Source organism: Silene latifolia, chromosome 11, assembly GCF_048544455.1.
Source record: "Silene latifolia isolate original U9 population chromosome 11, ASM4854445v1, whole genome shotgun sequence".
In the NCBI taxonomy this organism is placed as follows: Eukaryota; Viridiplantae; Streptophyta; class Magnoliopsida; order Caryophyllales; family Caryophyllaceae; genus Silene; species Silene latifolia.
In genome coordinates this window covers 82,521,731-82,543,446 of record NC_133536.1, presented here as the reverse complement: position 1 = coordinate 82,543,446, position 21,716 = coordinate 82,521,731, and the positions used below count along the sequence as shown (strand labels likewise).

General features: G+C 40.9%; 1 non-coding gene across 1 annotated transcript; it reads right to left on the bottom strand.

Annotated features, from left to right (window-relative positions):
* Positions 1 to 4,449: 4,449 nt before the first annotated feature.
* Positions 4,450 to 4,556, bottom strand: LOC141616383 (small nucleolar RNA R71). Its single transcript, XR_012530734.1, has one exon. It is a non-coding gene; the product is annotated as a small nucleolar RNA R71 (small nucleolar RNA).
* Between the last annotated feature and the right edge of the window lie 17,160 nt (positions 4,557 to 21,716).

The window sequence follows — 21,716 nt, the reverse complement described above, 5'->3', positions numbered from 1 at the left end:
ATCGAGCCCACTGCGTACCCTGAGACCCTTGAGTACACTAACGCGGCGGGGATGACGATGATCTCCGAGTTCCGCGACTTTGGCGAGGCGGTGACATATGCTGGCCTGGAGGAGTGGCAGCACTTGGTTAGGAGGGTAACCCTCCGATTCAGTTAGCTTTTCCTGTTGTATAAGAATACGTTTGTCCATTTTATTGAAAATCTTTGTTTACTGAAATGCAGGTGGCGTAGTCCCGGTACATGGCGTTGTGGAGGGTGGCCAACCGGCTACGGGCTACAACCATCAAGGCACTTGCTGGCGGCCGAGGACGACAGGTACTTTTCATTTACTTTATTTCGAATTATGTTGTAATTTTCTCGCATTTTGTTTGATTGAAATGAGGCATTTCTTTGTCATTTGCAAAGGGAGCGCGACCTAGAGCGGGAGCTGGCCCAGTCCCAGGAGGAGACGGCTCGCCTGTTGAGGGAGTTGGAGGTCAAGGACGCCGAGATCGCTGCCCTCGAGGCTAGGGTCACCGAGCGAGGTGGCGACCAGAAGTAGTTGTCTTTGCTTGTGTTGTCGTCGGCTGTGTTGTACACATTTTGTACATTTAGGACTTCATCTTGGATTTTTGGACTTGTTTTGGGCAGGAGCCCCCAGTTTGATGTACATATGGCATTTTGATTGTATATATGATGGCCTGAGTGCCTTTGCTGCTGAGTTGTTTGTTTGTTCTTGCAGGTTAGCTTAGAACAGGTTTGGTAAATGACGGTTTACGCCGTCATGCTACCAAAATTTACATAGAAACTGCACATAAATACATATGGCTTAAACTAGCGCAAAACGAGGAAAAGACCAAAAAATGCAAAAAATTGCCAAGAAATTAGCGGACGGTAGAGAGGACTACCCCCTAAAAAAAACGAAAAAAGAAATGTATAAGTTTGAAATGAAATGTGAAACGGGGAGTGAAATGATTCCCCCCAAAAAGAAAATAAAATTAAATGGGTAAGTGTGCTTATTTGGCAAAAATGTCGATTTCGTCTCGAGAAGCGTGCCCGAAAAATTAGGAAACATAAAATACGGTAATTTAACGGAGTTACCAAAAATAATAACCTATAAGAATAGGAAATTATAAGCAAAAGGAATTAGGAAAGATCCAACGTGGAAAAATCACAGAAATCCACTGAGGAAGAGGCGCAGCACGAGCTGCGATCCTTCGAAGGGGCGCAGCACGAGCTGCGATCCTTCGAAGGGGAGCAGCAGGTGCTGCACCATTTCCTTAGTTGGCCAGTTCTGACGGAATTTAGGAAACAGATTTTAGTATAAATATAGACGTCGAGGGAGCTTCTATTCACATAATTCTCCCATATTTCTTCCGTCTATTATAAAACACTCTCCTATTACATAGAAAAATTTACAAATCATGGATGCCTTGGAAAACCATCTCAAGGAGTGGACAAATGAATTTACAAACTTTGAGAAGCATGATATAGGTGCTTTCAATTTGGGGTCGATTTTGAGTCTCAAATTGGTGAAGGTTGTGAAACCATTCTTGGATGCTTGACTCGAATATTGGGACCCTAATTTCTATGAATTTGCCTTCCCTGGAGGTGACATCTGCCCTTTTCCTGAGGAAATTGCTGCAATTGGAGGATGTGACCCAGAAAATTTGCCTGCCATACCCTCTAGCTCTCAAGGGTATAAAAGCAAATTTAGAGATTTGCTTTGACTGACTAAAGTTGAGGTTGACCGACTTGTGACCTCCAAAGGAGTCCGTATGCTTGACTTTATTGATCGATTTATAAATAGAGAAGACCTTTCTATCTCTTATGTAGCGAGGCATAGGGCATTCGGGTTTTGCCTACTGCATGGTTATGTCCTCCAAGGGCATGTTGATAAGGAAATGAGAGGAGATCCTCGTTATTTGAGCTTGATTGAGCAAATGGAGCTGCGCAGGAGCCCAGCTTGTCTGTGTCTAGGAGAGATCATTTTGGGGCTGGTGATGTGACCATAATTGGCACATATTTAGCCCCCGAATTACCATTGTTTCCATGCTTTTTAGTGCCTATTTGGGTCATTTCTTATCTTTAGTTCTTTGTTTTGCATATTCTTTGAGATTTTGATCCCTTGGTAGGAAAGGAGTAAGAATCTTGCATTTTCATGGCAAAACGAGGCTAAATTGATTGTATTCAATGACCAAGCATCAAGGAGAGACAAGACTAGAAGGCCTTTGTACATATCATAGTAGAAGAGCAATGTTGAGAAAAGGATCCTTGAGTCCCCGAGGAAATCCCCAAGGAATTTATGAAGAAAAGGGAAGAAAAGAAGAAGAATTGAAGCTGACCAACAATCCGAACGGATTGTACCAAATCCGCCCGTCCGTCCAGCCCAATCCGAGCGTCCCACCTTGGAATCCGCTCGGATTCCCCAAAGACAATCCGAGCGTCCCTCTCTTGAATCCGCTCGGATTCCTCACCCAGAATCCGGCCGTCCCGACTCCAATCCGCACGGATTTCAAGATGCAAAGACGTTTTTCATTCTTCAAGCTACGAAAAGAGAAGCCCTTCTCTCAAAAAATACCGGATTCTCCTTGCTCAACTTAAAAAGTGTAATTACTAGTTTAGCCCTTAGTTAACCCTAATGCATCCTCCCTAATTTTCACTATAAATACCCCATTAGTCTAATTAGAGGAGCATGTTCTTCTTATCAATAATTAGTGTAGTTAATATCAATCAAATCTCTCTTTAATATTGTAATCAAGTATTAATCAAGTTTTAATCCAAGTTTTTGTTCTTTAATCTCTCTCTTGTTCATCCTTTATTTTGGGTAATTGAAGATTATTTGGGTCATTATTGGGAGATTGACAACCTCTCAATCTAGGATTCAAGTACTTCTATTATTCTTGCTTTATTATTGGAATCATTAGTAGGTATAATCTCTTAATCCCTTTTTAATTATTGTTAATTACTTTCATTTATTCATCATGTTTCATTATGTTAGTATGATTGACAACCTTTCTAGCATGATCAATATGATAATGAGTGAGTAGTCTCTTAGCTAGGGTTTAATGGGTGATTAGGGGAAACCAACATGGGAATGATTCATGCTTAAATTAATATGCTTTCATATCTTATTTGCTTGCTTGTTTTGATCTTAATACATGCACATGTTATATTTGATGAAATGCTAAGCCTATGAATCCTTGCATTTACTATCATCTTCTATCCTTTCAACTTGACTTGTAAGACATAACCCAACTCGAGTCTTGTTAGACCATGCATGTGTTGAGTAGGAAAGATTAAGTCGACTTGTAGGTGTTGTACAATCTAATCGATTCGGCTCCGGGACCCAAACTTTCCTAGGATTGTAAGATATAACCCAACTCAATCCATCACAACAATAATTGCTTGCTTATAATTTGAGAACATGTTTGTATGATCATATCCCATGATTCCCCTATGAACCCATGACACCCTAGTGCTTTTAATCAATTGTTTACACCCCTTATTTTATTCATCTTGCTAGTTTATTTTCATTGTTATTTTAGTTTAGTAACCTTCTACATCAACCCAATTTGTGACACCCCTAGACACTACTAGTTACAATAGAATTCTCATTTCAATACCCGTCCCTTGGGATCCGACCTTTACTTGCCTCTTTACTAATTGTAGAGTTGTTTGTGGAGTATAAATTGTGTTTTGTATCGACCATTGACCAACGACCACATATGCTTAATTGTGAACACGAAATGGACCCGATCAAAAATGGCGCCGTTGCCGGGGACGGTGTTTAATTGATTTAAGATTTCTTTTATTGTTATTAGTTGTGTCTTTTTCACCTTGGGGAAGTAAAACTCCTCAAGGTTTGTTCTAATTGTTTTCGAGTTGTTTGATATTTTGCATGTCTAGAAGGTTACAAAGAGATTTGTTACCTTTTGACCGTGAAATCGAAAGAACCTTGACGAATAATAGGAGACTTGTTAGGAGGAATTTGGGAGGTGTTGGTGAAGTTGTTCAACCCACTAGTGAGTTTGTCAATCCTTTCGCAATAGAAGGAGAAGAAAACCCATTACACAATATCCCACAAAATCCACCTACAATGCCTAAATTCTCGTCACACTCTATACCCACCGAGGAGGATCTACCAAATGGTACTCCTACACCGCAACATCTCACCGGTAATTTTATTGCCAAGTTCGCCTTCATCCAACTAGTTGAGAAGAGCCAATTCGGGGGAATGCCTAGTGAGGACCCTCATTCTCATATGGAAACCTTTTGCGATTATTGTGAAGCTATCTCTCAAACGGGCGTGACTCAAGACCAAATAAGATGGGTCTTATTTCCTTTTTCGTTAATCGGCACTGCAAAGCAATGGTTGAAGGGCCTTGATAAGGCCACCCTTGGAATAGATTCTTGGAAGAAGCTAGCTCTAGCTTTCTACAAAAAATTCTACCCACCGGAAAAGACTAACATGCTAAGAGCTCAAATTACGGGTTTTAAGCAAAGGGATGAAGAATCTTTGTATGAAGCTTGGGAGCGGTTCAAAGGTATTTGTCGCTCATGTCCTCACCATGGACTTAGCGAATGGTTTTTAGTGCAACAATTTTGGAATGGTTTATATGAAGATTCAAGGAACATTCTCAATATGGGATCAAATGGAATGTTCACCGAAGTTGATGACAATCAAACATGGAACAAGATTGAGGAAATGGCGGTCCATAATTCACAATATAGTAGGCCTCGCAAGGCTACTAGAGGAGGAAAGTATGAAGTGGACTCCGTTACTCAATTGGGTGCTCAACTTAGTGCTCACATTGACACAATCAACTTGAAGTTTGAACAAGCTATGGCTAGACTTGAGGAAAACTCAAAAACATCAAAGCATCATGTCAATGCCATGACGGCATCCTCATCAATCCCAAGTGGGATATGTGAGAATTGTGGAAATTTGGGTCATGACTCAAGTGAGTGTAGGGGAACAACCGAACAAGTTAATGCTTTCCAAGCTTACAAAAGTGGTACCCCTTATTCAAATTTTTACAATGAAAACACCAAGTTCCATCCAAATCTCTCATACAAAAGCCAAAATGTTCAAAACCCTCAAACAACATACACTCCACCACCCATGAGAAATCAAAATCAAAGACCCTTTTACAATCAAAACCAAGGTTACCAAAATCAAAATCCATACAATCACCAAAATGACCAAGGTTTTGATGTCCAAAAAGCGGTCCTCCAAATGCAAAAGAATCAACAAGAATTTTTCACCCAAATGCAAAAAGATAGCCAAGCAAAAGATACCACCATCAACAACATTCTAGCTCACACCAAGATGTTGGAAACACAATTGACTCAACTAGCATCTTCAAGCTCACAAAGACAAAAGGGGCAATTACCACCTCAAAGTAATCCCCCTAGACATGAAACGGTTAGTGCCATTCACTTGAGAAGTGGTACAAGATATGAGGCACCGAAGAAGCAAGTTGAGGATGAAGTTGTGAGAGCTAGTGAGAATGAAGTTGTGGTGCAAGGTCCCAAAGAAGGGGAATCATCAAAAGAAGAAAGTTCAAAGAAAAATGAAGACAAAGCCAAAGAAAAGGAGCCCATTGTGGTTAGACTTCCTTTCCAAGTCGTCAAGCCAAGCCCAAATTTGATGATCAACTTGGAAAGTTCATGGAAATTGTGAAGAATTTAGAAGTCTCAATTCCTTTCACGGAATTAATCAATCACGTACCGGCCTATGCAAAGTACATGAAAGATATCCTCACAAAGAAGAAGTCGATCCGGAAACTTGAGACTATCGCCTTTACTAAGGTGAGTAGTGCAATACTTCAAGGGAGTTCACCTCCAAAGTTAAAAGATCCGGGAAGCTTCTCAATACCGTGTACCATTGGCGACACGACGATCAACAAAGCCTTATGTGATCTAGGGGCTAGTGTGAGTGTCATGCCATACTCGGTAAGTAAAAGGTTGGGAATGGGAGAGCTTAAATGCACCAATATCACTCTTCAAATGGCCGATAGATCGACGAAGACACCATTAGGGATATGGGAAGATGTCCCCGTGCGAATTGGGAAGTTTTTCATCCCGGTGGACTTTGTCATTGTTGATATGGAGGAAGATTCCAACATTCCAATCATCTTAGGAAGACCTTTCCTACACACCGCGGGTGCGGTGATTGATGTGAAACATGGAGAGCTCACTCTAGAAGTGGGAGATGAAAGCATAACTTTTAATCTTGACAAGACCATGAGAGCTCCTCGTTTGCATGAGCCATGTTTCATGATTGATCATTATAGCCGGAAAGATGAAAGGAAGAAATCGGAACTCCAATGGAGGAAGAAAATTGAAGATGCTCCATTCAAAGAGCAAGTGAATTGTGACAAGGAGAGCTTGCAAAGCTCATCAAAATCAACCAAGGAAGAAGAGGATGGCCTCATTGGCCAAGAGAAGAAATTGGGAGAGTTGTCTCCATCTAAGCAAGAGATTTTCAATGATCAACTCAATGAAGTTTGTGGTCTTTGGGACGACGAATTTGAAGGGATATTTAATCCCTACATTGGGCATGCCATCGATCATGATCAACAACAAGGGCCACGGTCTATTGAGGACCTCTACCATAACAATGAACAAGCTTTTGATTACTTCTTCAAGGTGTTGAGCAACATCAACAACACCTTGAACATGCCCCCTTGACATCTCATCAAGAATGAGAGTTTGGTGGAGTCCTCCCTAAACCACCACTTGTAAATATTTCTAACTCCCTAACTTACATTTCAATTCTTGTATTGCATTTTTGTCATTTTTGGATTTTATTTACTTTGATCAAAATAATTGTCATGAAAGAGAGAAGTGAGGGAGGGACTAACAATTTCAATTGATGTGTAGTGCTTTACCTTAGTGTGGGGATGGCAATTGCCTAGGCTATTCATGCCTTAGTAGTGCCCCCACAATGAAGAACACAAGAAATGAAGAAGAATGGAAGAATGGTAAAGGGAAATGCATTGTGCACGGGTGGAGCTGAACACGTGTACAACAGAGAAGAATCCGAGCGGATTCCTGATAATCCGCCCGTCTGCAGCAAATCCGAGCGTCCTGCTGAGAAGACGCCCGTCCTGAGCTGAGCTAAAATTGAAGAATTCTTGACTGTTAAAGAATCCGAGCGGATTTCTGGAAAGACGCCCGTCCCACAGAATCCGTCCGTCTTTTATACAAGACGCCCGTCTTGCAGCTGAAGAAAACAAAGAAAAATCTTTGGACTGAAATCCGTCCGTCCTGCACAAAATCCGCCCGTCCCTCAAAAAGAATCCGAGCGGATTCCCCAGAATCCGCCCGTCTCTAGGCGAGATTTTGAAAATTTTGAAGCAGTAGAATCCGCACGGATTGCGCCCAATCCGCACGGATTGTCCCTGCGTTCTGAAATTGTCGACTTCTTTATAACCCACCCCACCTTCATTCATTCATTCATTCATTCACAAACACTACCCACAACATCAAAACCCTCATCCTCTCCATCACAAAAACAAAAACCCTCAACAAAACCCACCAAAATCAAATCAAACCATCCTTCAAACAACAAATCAATCACTCCATCTTCAATAAAAATCAAAACCAAGAACAAATTCTTCAACCTTTGAGTCGATTTTTGATTTCATAAAGGCAAAGCCTTTCACCTTCAAATCGATTTGGGCATTCTACAAATTGAAGATTTTTGATTCTTTTCTTGGTTAGTTCATCAAATGGCAAGGACAAAGGGTGCAACAAAGGCAACAAAGGCACCAAAGGCAAAGGCTCTCTCTCAAAAACAAAAAGCTCTCCAAACAAAGAAAGCTTTGGCAATGGTGGTAGCAACACCAAATTTGGAAGTGCAACAACAACAACAAACTTCTATGGGAGCATCACCTTCTACTCCGGTAATCGATCAACTCTTACATTATCCGGAGGTAACTTTTATTTCCGATACCCATAGAAATACATTTGCCAATTTTGCTATGAAATCAATTCAACCCACCAAATTCATATGTAAAGATGCTTTGGAGAAATTAGGTGTTCTTGAACAAACAAAAGCCTTTTTCAATGCCATGGGTTTGAAGAAATTGTTTGAAACAAAGGAAGTAACATACCCCTCCCTTGTCTTAGAATTCTTAAGTTCTTTAAAAGTGACCAAAGTTGAGAATAGGGAAAATCTTGAGTTTCGTCTAGCTAACACTAGTAGACGCATTACCTTTAAGGAATTGGGTGAAATTTTGGGTCTTAGCGATGAAGAGAAATATTATAAGCAATATGGGAAGTATGACCCGAGCCTCTTTGGGAGGCAATATCCGGGAAGAAATTTGATGATTTTCATGCTTGTCGTGCTCTTTTGGTCCATCATCCGGGCATAAGAGTATGGCACAAAGTTGTGGGAAATACCATAATTGCTAGGAAAGACACCAATCATTTCACAAGACTTGATTTTATTCTCCTTGAATCGGCTTTGAATATTGGAAGAATTCATACCAAGCCTTACAATTCTTTGAGGCTATTGGTTGATAGATGGCTCCATGTTGATAGTGGGAAGAAGGGTACAACCGTTATTGTTAATGGCGGCCTAGTCACGGTCCTAGCCAAGCACTTTGATCCTAATTTCAATAAGGATAACAAGTACAAGGCAAAGGAAGGTGGCCATCTTATTGATATGTCTATTATGATTAACAAGTTCAAGTGGGTTGCTCACAATCCCCTTGACACCAAGTTTGGATGGCTTACTAGTGAGGCTCGATCATTCACTTTACCCGCGAAGATTTGTCGTCTAAGTGTCCACCGGACCAACTATTTACTTCCCCTATCCGAAGAAGCCGAGTACATCATTCAACAACAAAAGGGTGATCATGAAACCCCCTCCTCTACCATTGTTATACCACCTTACCCCTTTGTGTATGAAGAGTTCAAACCGCAAGGAGTTGAAATTGGGAAAGACTATGTCACTCTTCTTATGCAAGCCATGCACAAGCAAGCTTATGAAGATCGGAAGAATGCATATTTGGCTCAATATCCTCCCCTCCTACATCTAGCTAGGCAAGGACTCCTTGATCCATCTTGTCCTTTGCCTAGTTGGGCGGATAAAGAAGCCTTATTTCCGGGTGCATCTAGGGACGTGGTGGAAGACAATGAGGTTGTTGGAAATGATGAGGAGATTGATGATATTATTGAGGAAGAAGCAAGTGGAGATGAAGAAAGAGATGGTGAAGATGATGATAAACAAGATAATGAAGAAAGTGATAAAGAAAGTGCCAAGGAAAGTGGCAATGTGACCACTTCTCATGAGGGAAGTGATGATGATGATAGCCTGATGGAAGACTAGCCTTGGAGACTCCTACACTCCCATGGTTTGTCTATATCTCTTTGTATTTTATTTCATTTTGATCATTGTTGGTTTAGTCCTAGTAACATCAAAGGACTCACACCTCGGTTCCATTGAGGTGTTCTTTATTGTTCCCATTTGTAAAATCCAAAATGACAATCTAGTTTCATGCATAGCATAGTGTGTGCATGAACTATACCCATCCTTGACATTAGCAATAGTGTCTTATTTGGTTTGGGGAAGTTAATGCATACACAACGGGAGGTAATCTAAATTATCCTCTCCGTCATAACAAAAACCATGCATCATGTAGTATAGCTTAGTGTAGAATTGCATTTAGTATAGAAATCATGCATCATCTTTGCATAATTTCCATCATTTTGGCCATTGAGGACAATGCCCATATTAGTGTGGGGATGGGAATTCTAACACTTAACTTTTATTCAAAAACCCATAAAAATTGAAAAATTTCAAAAAACAAAAAAATTGAAAAAATTGAAAAAATTGAAAAACCAAAAACAAGTTCATTTCCTTTGTATATATTGTCTTGTATATATTGTGTTTGTTTCATCCTTGTTCACTTTGATTGACTACGCCACATCCGAGACATGAGGATATTTAAGACCGCATGGTATGATCTTTCCAATCTCCTTTTTCCTCTTTATGTTAATGACTATGTGGCTTTATTTTGATTGATGCGGTAAAAACAATGTGAACTTAGGACTTGCATTTAGTTTATATGCCATATTAGTTGGTAGAATCATTTGCATTAGGATGTATATATGTTAGTTGCATCATGGCATGTAGTTTGCATGTTAGAAAAATTTTGCGAAACCGTCTATTTGGGAAGCTTGACAAGTGTATATAGGCCCTAGTAGATGCTTTTTATTCTTAAGACTTTGCTTGTTAGAATGCTTGTAAAACACCCTAGGATGTGTCATGCTAGTATCCTTTGACCCATGGTTTAAGGCCTAGTCAAGAGTACCTTGTGGTGTGATAACTCCTTGGCTACCGTTTATTCCAAGGTGACCCTTGAAACCATGCATACTTCCATCATTCATCCATGTTCTACCATACATTTTTGTCATCAAAGGGAATGGGCATAAAAAGAAATCAATTTGAGTTCAAAGAAATGAAAAGTGAAAGAAAGTTTGCAAAAATGCATCAAATGAAAAGAGGAGCAAAAATAGAACTCCTAAGCTTCAAATACAAGGCACCCTCGTTACTAATTGGGGTGACTTTGAAAATGTTCAAAAAGAAATGCAAAAAAATTGTCAAGTATTGAATTGCCAAAAATCAAAAGAAATGGCAAGAAAGTGTTCTCAAAATGTCAAATGCCAAATGAAATTGGGGGGAAAAACAAAAATGAAAGCAAACTCCCAAAATGAAACTCAAATACTATCGATCTCTTTATCCATCGTATCCATTTTTGTGCATGGTAGAGAGGGGACGACCCTTCTTCTTGTCTAGGCAAGAGGGGGAATTCCGCGATCCTCCAGTGTTTCTAACACCATAGGGAGTCTACTCTTGACAAAAGCATTTAACGATTGAGGACAAAGGTACCCTAGCTTGACACCTTTTGGAGGTGATTTATTGGTATCCTTCTAGGCTTAGTAGTTTGAACAAATTGCATCTATGAAGGATTGTGTACCCTTGAATTGCTTCCCTTGTAGATAATTTCCGCCACTTAGATGAGGAAAGTGGCTATTCTTTTTGTAGATGCATCCATTATGTGATTTTTTGTGCTTTAATGTTTGGATGTGTCGCCATTTTGGCAAGACCCACCTTGCCTTGCAAGAAGGCATCCTACCTCATGGTTGTCTTGTTGTGAGTTGAAGGGGCGGAGTGAGACCCGCTAATTGTCTCATATCGGCTATTATTATTAGGTTAGGTTAGTATTGGTCCTAGTCTTTGTCACCTCTTTACTCGGGATGAGCAAAGGTTCGGTTTGGGGATATTTGATGTGACCATAATTGGCGCATATTTAGCCCCCGAATTACCATTGTTTCCATGCTTTTTAGTGCCTATTTGGGTCATTTCTTATCTTTAGTTCTTTGTTTTGCATATTCTTTGAGATTTTGATCCCTTGGTAGGAAAGGAGTAAGAATCTTGGATTTTCATGGCAAAACGAGGCTAAATTGATTGTATTCAATGACCAAGCATCAAGGAGAGACAAGACTAGAAGGCCTTTGTACATATCATAGTAGAAGAGCAATGTTGAGAAAAGGATCCTTGAGTCCCCGAGGAAATCCCCAAGGAATTTATGAAGAAAAGGGAAGAAAAGAAGAAGAATTGAAGGCCGACCAACAATCCGAACGGATTGTACCAAATCCGCCCGTCCGTCCAGCCCAATCCGAGCGTCCCACCTTGGAATCCGCTCGGATTCCCTCTCAACAATCCGAGCGTCCCTCTCTTGAATCCGCTCGGATTCCTCACCAGATCCGGCCGTCCCGACTCCAATCCGCACGGATTTCAAGATGACAAGACGTTTTTCATTCTTCAAGCTACGAAAAGAGAAGCCCTTCTCTCAGTACAGCACGTTTTTCACTCTTCAAGCTACGAAAAGAGAATCCGGTATTTTCTGAGAGAAGGGCTTCTCTTTTCGTAGCTTGAAGAATGAAAACGTGTCTTTATCAAATCCGTGCGGATTGGAGTCGGGACGGCCGGATTTGGGCTGAGGAATCCGAGCGGATTCAAGAGAGGGACGCTCGGATTGTCTGGGGAATCCGAGCGGATTCCAAGGTGGGACGCTCGGATTGGGCTGGACGGACGGGCGGATTTGGTACAATCCGTTCGGATTGTTGGTCAGCTTCAATTCTTCTTCTTTTCTTCCCTTTTCTTCATAAATTCCTTGGGGATTTCCTCGGGGACTCAAGGATCCTTTTCTCAACATTGCTCTTCTACTATGATATGTACAAAGGCCTTCTAGTCTTGTCTCTCCTTGATGCTTGGTCATTGAATACAATCAATTTAGCCTCGTTTTGCCATGAAAATGCAAGATTCTTACTCCTTTCCTACCAAGGGATCAAAATCTCAAAGAATATGCAAAACAAAGAACTAAAGATAAGAAATGACCCAAATAGGCACTAAAAAGCATGGAAACAATGGTAATTCGGGGGCTAAATATGCGCCAATTATGGTCACATCAGCTGGATAATAGGAAAGCCAACCGTGAGCTTCCGTATTTGGGAAGTCGTATCATTTTGCAGGTAAGAACCTTCATGTACAATACCAATCGTTTTTTTTTTATCGTTTTTTTTTCGGTGTGATACTAATGCCCGTCTTTGGTAGGTTTGGCTCATAGAGCGTCTGCGGTTAATCGAGCCCCCAGCTAATGCTCTAAGATATCATGCTAGGTCGATTGCAATAAGGACCAGGCTCTATGTGGTGGACTTCATTCGGGTTTGCAACTATTGGGAGAACAAGTTGAAAAATGAATGTGGTCCTTTGATCAGATGGGTCGTGCCATGGTGGCATCTTAAGCCAGTCACTGGAGTGTCATCCTTAGATCCTACGCGGTCCGTACGCATTCCTGACTTGGAATTCATGGTATGCATCTTCCCGGAGAGATTGATGAGACAACTGGGCCTTAAACAGAAGATTCCCAAGCTTGATACCATTTCTCAGACTGCAGTGGCACATACTACCGAGAGTCGTAGAGAGTGGGCCCTCAAGTGGGCTCAGAGAAACATGTGTTTCCTACATTCTTCTGTTAGTTCATTGTGGGTATCAGATTCCTATTTGCAATGGAGGAAGGCTACTACTCCCGAGGAGCGCGAGAAATTGAGGAAGCGCGAGCCCGTTGACTACAAGATTCGTGAGGTAGAAAAGGAGAAGTATTTGACTGAGGGGGAGGAAGAAGCCGGATTCCAAGTTATTCATCCGTCGAAGAAACCGAAGACTTCTCCAGCCGCAGAGATGCTGCTTGATCGAAATGGGAAAGCTCGACCGCGAGAGAGACCTTTGATGATCAGGTCCGAGATAGCACAGGAGCGCCCGACTCGTTGTCGAGACAAGAAGTATGATAAAAATGACAAAGGCAAAGGAAAGATGGAAGAGTAGCCTAAGTCGTAGCATTATTTATTATTATTATTATTTGTAATAGATGGTGGGGTTTTTGAGAATCCTAGCCTATTTATTTTTCAGCATATTTTATATTATGTGGCGTATTATTATTATCTATGGAAGAAATGAATAAAAGAGTAATTAGTTATGAAACTATTGTGATTTCCTTTCTTTTATTATTCTTGTCGAATTTCAAATGCAAATGAAAATGTCCTTCTATTCAAATTAGAATAATGGGTTGTGTCCTGCGAAGGATTGACTACGTATTCATTTAAAAAAAATGAAATCAAACCCTTGCGTATAGTTCGAGTAAATGTAAGAGAATAATTGTTCTAAGCAAGAGCTTGTAGCGAACTAGAAAATGAGCATGAGCTTTACTTACTCGTAGAATACAATTCAATTTATTTGATGATATGAGGATGACGAATTGTCAAAATGCAAGAGTAAGGTGACATAAGCTTTATTTCAGCGGGCCAAGGACCGTTTTTATTTCGTGTCGCATGAGCAGCACGTGGGTGTTATGCGAGGCGCATTTCTGTCCTATTCTAGGCACAATATCGTTTCAGTTGGTCGAGGTTAGTTGGGTTGGCAAATTCGTTCCCATCTAGGTCTGTGATTCTAACTGCATCCCCCGAGAGTATGGACTTGACCAAGAATGGTCCGGCCCAGTTGGGTTTGAAATTTCCTCGTGGATCGATAGGGAGAAGTACTCTAACTGATTTGAGGACTAAGTCTCCTTCTTTGATGTTTCTAGGCTTAACCCTTTTGTTGAAGGCTCGTTTGATACGCGCCTGATATGTTTGCACATTATGTAATGCGCGCAACCTACGTTCATCCAAGAGGATGAGTTCTTCATATCTATCTCTTTTCCAATTGACTTCTGGAATTTGGTTTTCTTGTAGGATACGTAAGGATGGGATCTCTAGTTCAACTGGTTGCGCAGCTTCCATGCCGTAAGTTAAATAGAAAGGAGTAGCCCTAGTGGGCGTCCTAACGAATGTGCGATAACCCATAAGGCGAATGGTATCTTATTGGGCCAATCTCGATAATTATCGATCATTTTCTTGAGGATTGTGACAACATTCTTATTGGCTGCCTCCACCGGGTCATTAGTTTGTAACCTGTATGGCAAAGAATGGTGGTGTTTGATTTTGTACTTGGCTAGCAATTGTTCAGTCTCAGCCTGGAATTGTGATCCATTGTCACTGATGATTTTGTGTGGGCAACCATATCGACAGATGATACTGGTTTGTATGAACTTTGCCACGTTCTTGGCTGTGAGACTAGTGTAAGATGCTGCTTCTACCCATTTGGTGAAATAGTCGATCGCCACCAAAATAAAACAGTGACCTCCTATTCCAGCTGGGGTGATCTTCCCAATGATGTCGATTCCCCAAGCAGAAAATGGCCAAGGAGATGTCATGGTGTAGAGTAGTGAAGGAGGGACATGTTGCACATTCCCGAAGATTTGGCAGTTGTGACAATGTTTGACTTATTTGATGCAATCGGATTCCATTGTGGTCCAGTAATATCCTAGACGCGTGATTTTCTTTGCCATCATTGGTCCACTCATGTGAGGGTCGCATTCTCCATTATGGACTTCTTCCATCACTTTCTGTGCCTGTGAATGATCAAGGCAACGTAAAACTACACCAAGAGGTGTTCTTTTGTACAACACTCCTTGCATGAGGAGATATTGAGAGGCGAGTAGGCGTATAGCACGTTGTCCTCTCTTATCCATGTCTGGTGGATATCTACCATTGAGCTTGAAGTTTAGAATGGCTTGAAACCAAGGCTCCCCTGTGATTTCCTCTTCATCTGTAATTTGGTGCACATAGGCTGGTTCTGACCGTCGTTCGATGCAGAGAGGCATTTCTACCATGTCGTCTGGCATGTTAATTAGAGATGCAAGTTTTGCAAGAGCGTCTGCAAACTGATTTTCTTCTCGAGGTAGATGTAGATAAGTCATTTGATCGAAGAATTGGGCAACTTGGTCTATCCTGGCCTGATAGGGTACTAGACTTTCACTTCGAATTTTCCAAGATCCCGTAATTTGGTTGATGATCAAGGATGAATGTCCGTGAACTCGGAGATTTTTGATGCCTAAACCTACTGCTGCTTGTAGTCCAATAAGACAAGCTTCATATTCTGCTGCGATATTTTTCACCTCGAAGTCGAGTTTGACAAAGACTGGTGTATGCCCACCTTCAGGAGAAATGAGCAATATTCCTAATCCAAATCCTCTTAAGTTTGATGCTCCATCGAAATAAAGGTCCCAAAAGTCTACGCTAGTTTGTAGTATGTCCTCGTCTGGGAATGACCATGTGTCTAATGCCTGGTTGTCGTTGATGGATTATCTGCGAAGAACTCGGCGACGGCACGCCCTTTTACAACCTTTAGAGGTACGTATTTGAGATCGAACTCTGAGAGCATTAATGTCCATCTTGCCAAGCGTCTGTTGAGAATGGGTTTTTCGAAGAGGTATTTGACAGGATCCATTTTGGAGTACACCTTGACGGAGTAGCTAAGCATGTAATGGCGTAGCTTCTTTATTGCCCACATAAGAGCGAGGCATGTCTTTTCGAGTGGTGTGTACTTGCATTCATACTCCAAGAACTTCTTACTAAGGTAGTAGATAGCTCTTTCTTGTTTTCCGACGGTTTGTGCTAGCATATCCCCCATGGCTGTTTCTGTCACTGTGAGATATAAACCAAGAGGTTGATCTCATTGAGGAGGCATGAGCACTGGTGGTTTGGCTAGTATCTCCTTTATTTTGTCAAACGCTTTTTTATAGTCGTCATCCCATATGGTATGATCTGTTTTCTTTAGCTTTTTGAGGAGGGGTTCACAGATCATGGTAAGTTCGATATGAATCGAATTATGTATTGTAACTTTCCTAAAAATCCCCTAACCTCCTTCTCTGTCTGAGGTTGTGGCATTTCGACTAGGGCTTTGATTTTAGAAGGGTCAATTTCTATTCCCCGTTGACTGACGACATATCCCAGAAGCTTGCCTGACGTTACTCCGAATGCGCATTTCTGAGGATTGAGCCTCATGTTGTACTTTTGTAGTCTTAGGAAGAATTTGCGAAGGTTATCAATGTGCCCCTTCCTATCTTTGGACTTAACAATCATATCATCCACGTACATCTCTACTTCTTTATGCATCATGTCATGTAGGAGTGTGGTTGCAGTGCGTTGATACGTAGCTCCAGCATTGATTAACCCGAATGGCATAACACTATAGCAATATGTGCCCCACTGAGTAACAAAGGCGGTCTTATGCATGCCTTCTATGGCCATCTTGATCTGATTATATCCTGCGTATCCGTCCATGAAGGACAATAACGCATGATCCGCTGTATTGTCCACCAATATGTCGATATGTGGTAGAGGAAAGTCGTCCTTATGACTCGCTTTGTTTAAGTCTCTGAAATCAACACAAACATGGATTCGCCCATCCTTTTTGGGTACGGGTACTATGTTGGCCACCCAGTCTGAATACTCAGAAACTTTGATGAACCCGGCTTTGAATTGTTTATCAACTTCTTCTTTGATCATAAGAGCCCATGCTGTCCTCATTCGGCGAAGCATCTGCTTTACTTGTTTGAAACCTGGTTTGATTGGAATTCTGTGTTCTGCAATATCCCTGTCGATCCCTGGCATGTCTTTATAGGACCAAGCAAAAACGTCTTTGAACTCGTGTATGAGGTCTATGAAACTAGCCCTTTCGGTTGGGCTTAGGGTTGTCCCTATCCTAAGTTCTTGGGGTTCTAGTTCGGTTCTTACGTTGATGGGTTTAGTGTTCTCTATACCTGGTACCCCTTCCCCTTATTGTAATATTTCTTTAGCTATGTAGGGAGGTAGTTCGACAGAGTCTGGGTCTGGATCATCCTCATTATCATTGTAAACAGAATTGCATTCAGAATAAAACAAAGAGTAAGCAGAATCTAATTTATTCATATTAAATTTTGAAAATAGTTGAAACAAAGAAGCCATCTGTTCAGTAGTCAGTGGCGGTAGAGGGACAGCTGTTGGGACAATTCCCAAGCTACTGTTACTACTTGATACGATGCTAGGAGAAACAAGGGGATTGGGAGTGACGACAGGAGGAGACTCTCTAGGGACTTTTCTAGACTCCGACTCTGATTCCGACTCCGACTCTCACTCGAATTCGTTATCTTCGGGTTCTCCTTTGAACATCTCTCTTTCTCCAGTGGTGAGTTTGAAGAGTCTTCCTTGGTTGTTTGTCCATTTGATCGACTTTCTCCATCCTATTTTGCTGATTTGAACTGGTTTCGGTGATTAACGCGGCACGGTTGAAATGGTCATCTTGAAGTATCATGGTAATGATCTCGTCTTGCGCAGCTCTAACAAATCGATCTTTTCCAAACAGAAGGCTAACGGCCTGTTCGTCTAAACACGGTGCTTGACGAGTCTTGACGGTAGGAACCGTTTCTGAAGGAATGAAGTAGCAATCGTAAAAGATCTCGATTCCAGCTAGTTGCCTTCTTTGTAGTTAATCCGTGAAAATAGGTTTGATAAAAGGTTTTATAAATCGGTTTTAAACATGTTTTCGACGTAAATATTACATTAATTTATACAATAAAAAGGTACAATAATAAAACATGGGATTTACACCCTCAGACTTACATGTTTGACGAAACGAGATTAACTAAGTTAACGATTAGTGCTTGCTCGACTCGAATGTATAATGAAAGTGCCCTCGTAAGAGGAATTAAATTAAATTGATTTGATTAATTGAGTGGAGTTGGTCAAATTGGTCGGTCATGCAAAATGAGACTGGTACTCAGAAGGACCCGAGCTTACGTGGTCGAAAGTTCAAGCATGTAGACGTCAATAAGCAAAGAGCGCGGTCTTAGAATGTAAAGAGAGAAGAGAAGGGCGGACACTCGCGTGATAAATATGAGGAACGAATGTCCCTATTTATACTAATCACGCGGAGGAATTTGGGTTACGATAAAACTTTGGAAACAAATCTCGAAAAGATCTAAATTACGCAGAAAAGAGCTGGGAAACAGGTGTAACAACCACTGCAGCTCTTGGAAGAGGTGCAGCAGGTGTTGCGTCCTTTCCCCAGAAGTTTCCTCCTGCGGAAGAAAGATTTTCCGTGTTTCTGGTATGGAATTAGATATGGACAAGAGTTGGTCGTCACACATCCAATCAAACACAATTTATAACTTCACAAACAACTCTACAATTAGTAAAGAGGCAAGTAAAGGTCGGATCCAAAGGGACGGGAATTGAGATGAGATTTCTATTGAAACTATTGGTGTCTTAGGGGTGTCACAATTTGGGTTGATGTAGAAGGTCACTAACTAAATAGCAATGAAAGTAAATAAGCAAGATGAAATGAAAGGGTTGTAAACAACTGATAAAAAGCACTAGGGTATCATGGGGTCAAAGGGGAATCATGGGAATTGATCATACAAACATGTTCTCAAATTATAAGCAAGCAATTATTATTGTGATGGATTGAGTTGGGTTATATCTTACAATCCTAGGAAAGTTTGGGTCCCGGAGCCGAATCGATTACATTTTACAACACCTACAAGTCGACTTAATCTTCCCTACTCAACAACATGCATGGTCTAATGAGACTCGAGTTGGTTTATGTCTTACAAGTCTCATTGAAAAGATAGGTGATGGGTAAAAAATGCAAGGATTCATAGGCTCGCATTTCATCAAACATAACATGTGCATGAGTTGAGATCAAAACAAGCAAGCAAATAAACCATGAAAGCATATTAATTTAAGCATGAATCATCCCCCATGTTGGTTTCCCCTAATTACCCATTAACCCTAGCTAGGTTACTACTCACTCATTATCATGTTGATCATGCTAGCAAGGTTGTCAATCATACCAACAAAAGGAAACATGATGAATAAATGAAAGTAACTAAAAATAATTAAAAAGGGATTAAGAGAATTATACCTACTAATGATTCCAATAATAAAGCAAAGAATAAAAGAAGTACTTGATGCTTGATTGAGAGGTTGTCAATCTCCCAATAATAACCCAAATAATCTTCAATTACCCAGAATAAATGATGAACAAAAGAGAGATTAAGGAAATAAAACTTGTGTTAAAACTTGATTAATTGTTGATTACAATACTAAAGAGGGATTTGATTGATATTAACTACTCCAATAATTGATAAGAAGAACATCCTCTTCTAATTAGACTAATGGGGTATTTATAGTGGAAATTAGGTGGATGCATTAGGGTTAACTAAGGGCTAAACTAGTAATTACACTTTTTAGATTGAGCAGGGAGACGCCGGTATTTTTCGAAGGAAGGGCTTCTTTCTTTGAAGTTTGAAGAAACGGATTTGTGCTGGGCTGGAATCCGTGCGTCTTAGGCACGGGACAGGCGGATTCAGGAGCCTCTGCCTGGGCGTCTTCAAGGGAATCCAGGCGTCTTCTGGCCTTGCTGCCCGGGCGTCTTTGAAGGAAGACGCACGGATTGTGCTATGGAGGACGGGCGGATTCAGGACAATCCGCACGGATTGCTCCTCAGTCTTGCTTCTTCTTCTTTTATTTCCTTTTCTTCGTAAAATCCTTGGGGATTTCCTCGGGGATGCAAGGATCCTTTCTCGTCATTGCCCAGCTACTATAATATGTACAAAGGCCTTCTAATCTTGTCTCTCCTTGATGCTTGGTCATTGAATTCAATCAATTTAGTCTCGTTTTGCCATGAAAATGCAAGATTCTTACTCCTTTCCTACCAAGGGATCAAAATCTCAAAGAATATGCAAAACAAAGAACTAAAGACAATAAATGACCCAAATATGCACTAAAAAGCATGGGAACAAGGCTAATTCGGGGGCTAAATATGCGCTAATTATGGTCACATCAAATATCCCCAAACCGAACCTTTGCACGTCCCGAGTAAAGAGGTGACAAAGACTAGGACCATTATTTAAACTAACCTAATAATATAGCCGATATGAGACAGTTAGCGGGTCTCACTCCGCCCCTTCAACTCACAACAAGACAACCATGAGGTAGGATGCCTTCTTGCAAGGCAAGGTGGGTCTTGCCAAAATGGTGACACATCCAAACATTAAGCACACAAAATCAAATAATGGATGAATCTACAAAAGGAATAGCCACTTCCTCATCAAGTGGCGGAGGCACTAAAGAGAACAAATTTAAGAGCATATAATCCTTCACAAATACTAGTTCAACAAATTACTAAGGCTAAGAGGATGATACTAAATCACCTCCAAATGGTGTTAAACTAGACTACTTTCGTCCTCAATTTCCAAATGCTTTCGTCAAGAGCGGTCGGATGGTGGTGGAATGATGATCCCTATGATGCTAGTAGCATATGACATGACAAGTCTAGAATTCTCTACAAAAGTAAAGGTCATGGATCGTCCCAAGCTCGACAAAGTGGCTTGACAAAAAGGCTTTTTGGGAATGAAATGCTCAAATCGTTATAACCAAAGGGTGGATATGACTAGTATTCAAAAATTGACCTCATTTAACTTTCACATTTCAAAAATTTAAGATGGGGTTTGTCCCGGTGTCCTTTGCTTTCGCCAATCGCTTATTAGGCAACCGGTTAACCTCTAGACAATAGCTTTTCGGGGTGATAGTCACTCTGTCTCTAGGCGGTTGAGTTCACAACCGTGTGGGGGCCAATTCAATGGATCCCTCTCCAAAGCACATCGAAGTGGTACGCCTCCATCAAAACAACTAAATTTCTCAACATTTCATAACATTTGAGATTTCCTTAGCAATAAATTACTTCCACATAACAAAATTTTCGAAATGAGCACTTCAAACTTATTGATAGAAAGTATTTTTGGGTTGCCTTACCACAAGGTCAATCAAGGTCACCTAGACAAGTTAACCAAGTCCACATCGCATCACGGGGTTGGAATAGGTGACTCATATGCAAACCCTTGACTAGGCTTTGAGTCATGGGTCAAAAGACACTAGTATGACACAATCTAGGGTGTTTTACAACCATTCTAGTAGGCGAAGTCTTAAGTTGAAAAAAGTATTTGTAATGGCTTAGTTGCTCTTGTCAAAGTTCTCAATTAGGCACTTTTCAAAATATTTTTTCTAAATGCAACTATATGCCATGATGCAACTATTATATACATCCTAATGCAAGTGATTCTATCAACTAATATGACATATAAACTAAATGCAAGTCCTAAGTTCACATTGTTATACCGCATCAATCAAAATAAAGCCACATAGTCATTAACATATGGAAAAAGGAGATTGGAAAGATCATACCATGCGGTCTTCATGATCCTCATGTCTCGGATGTGGCGTAGTCAATCAATGTGA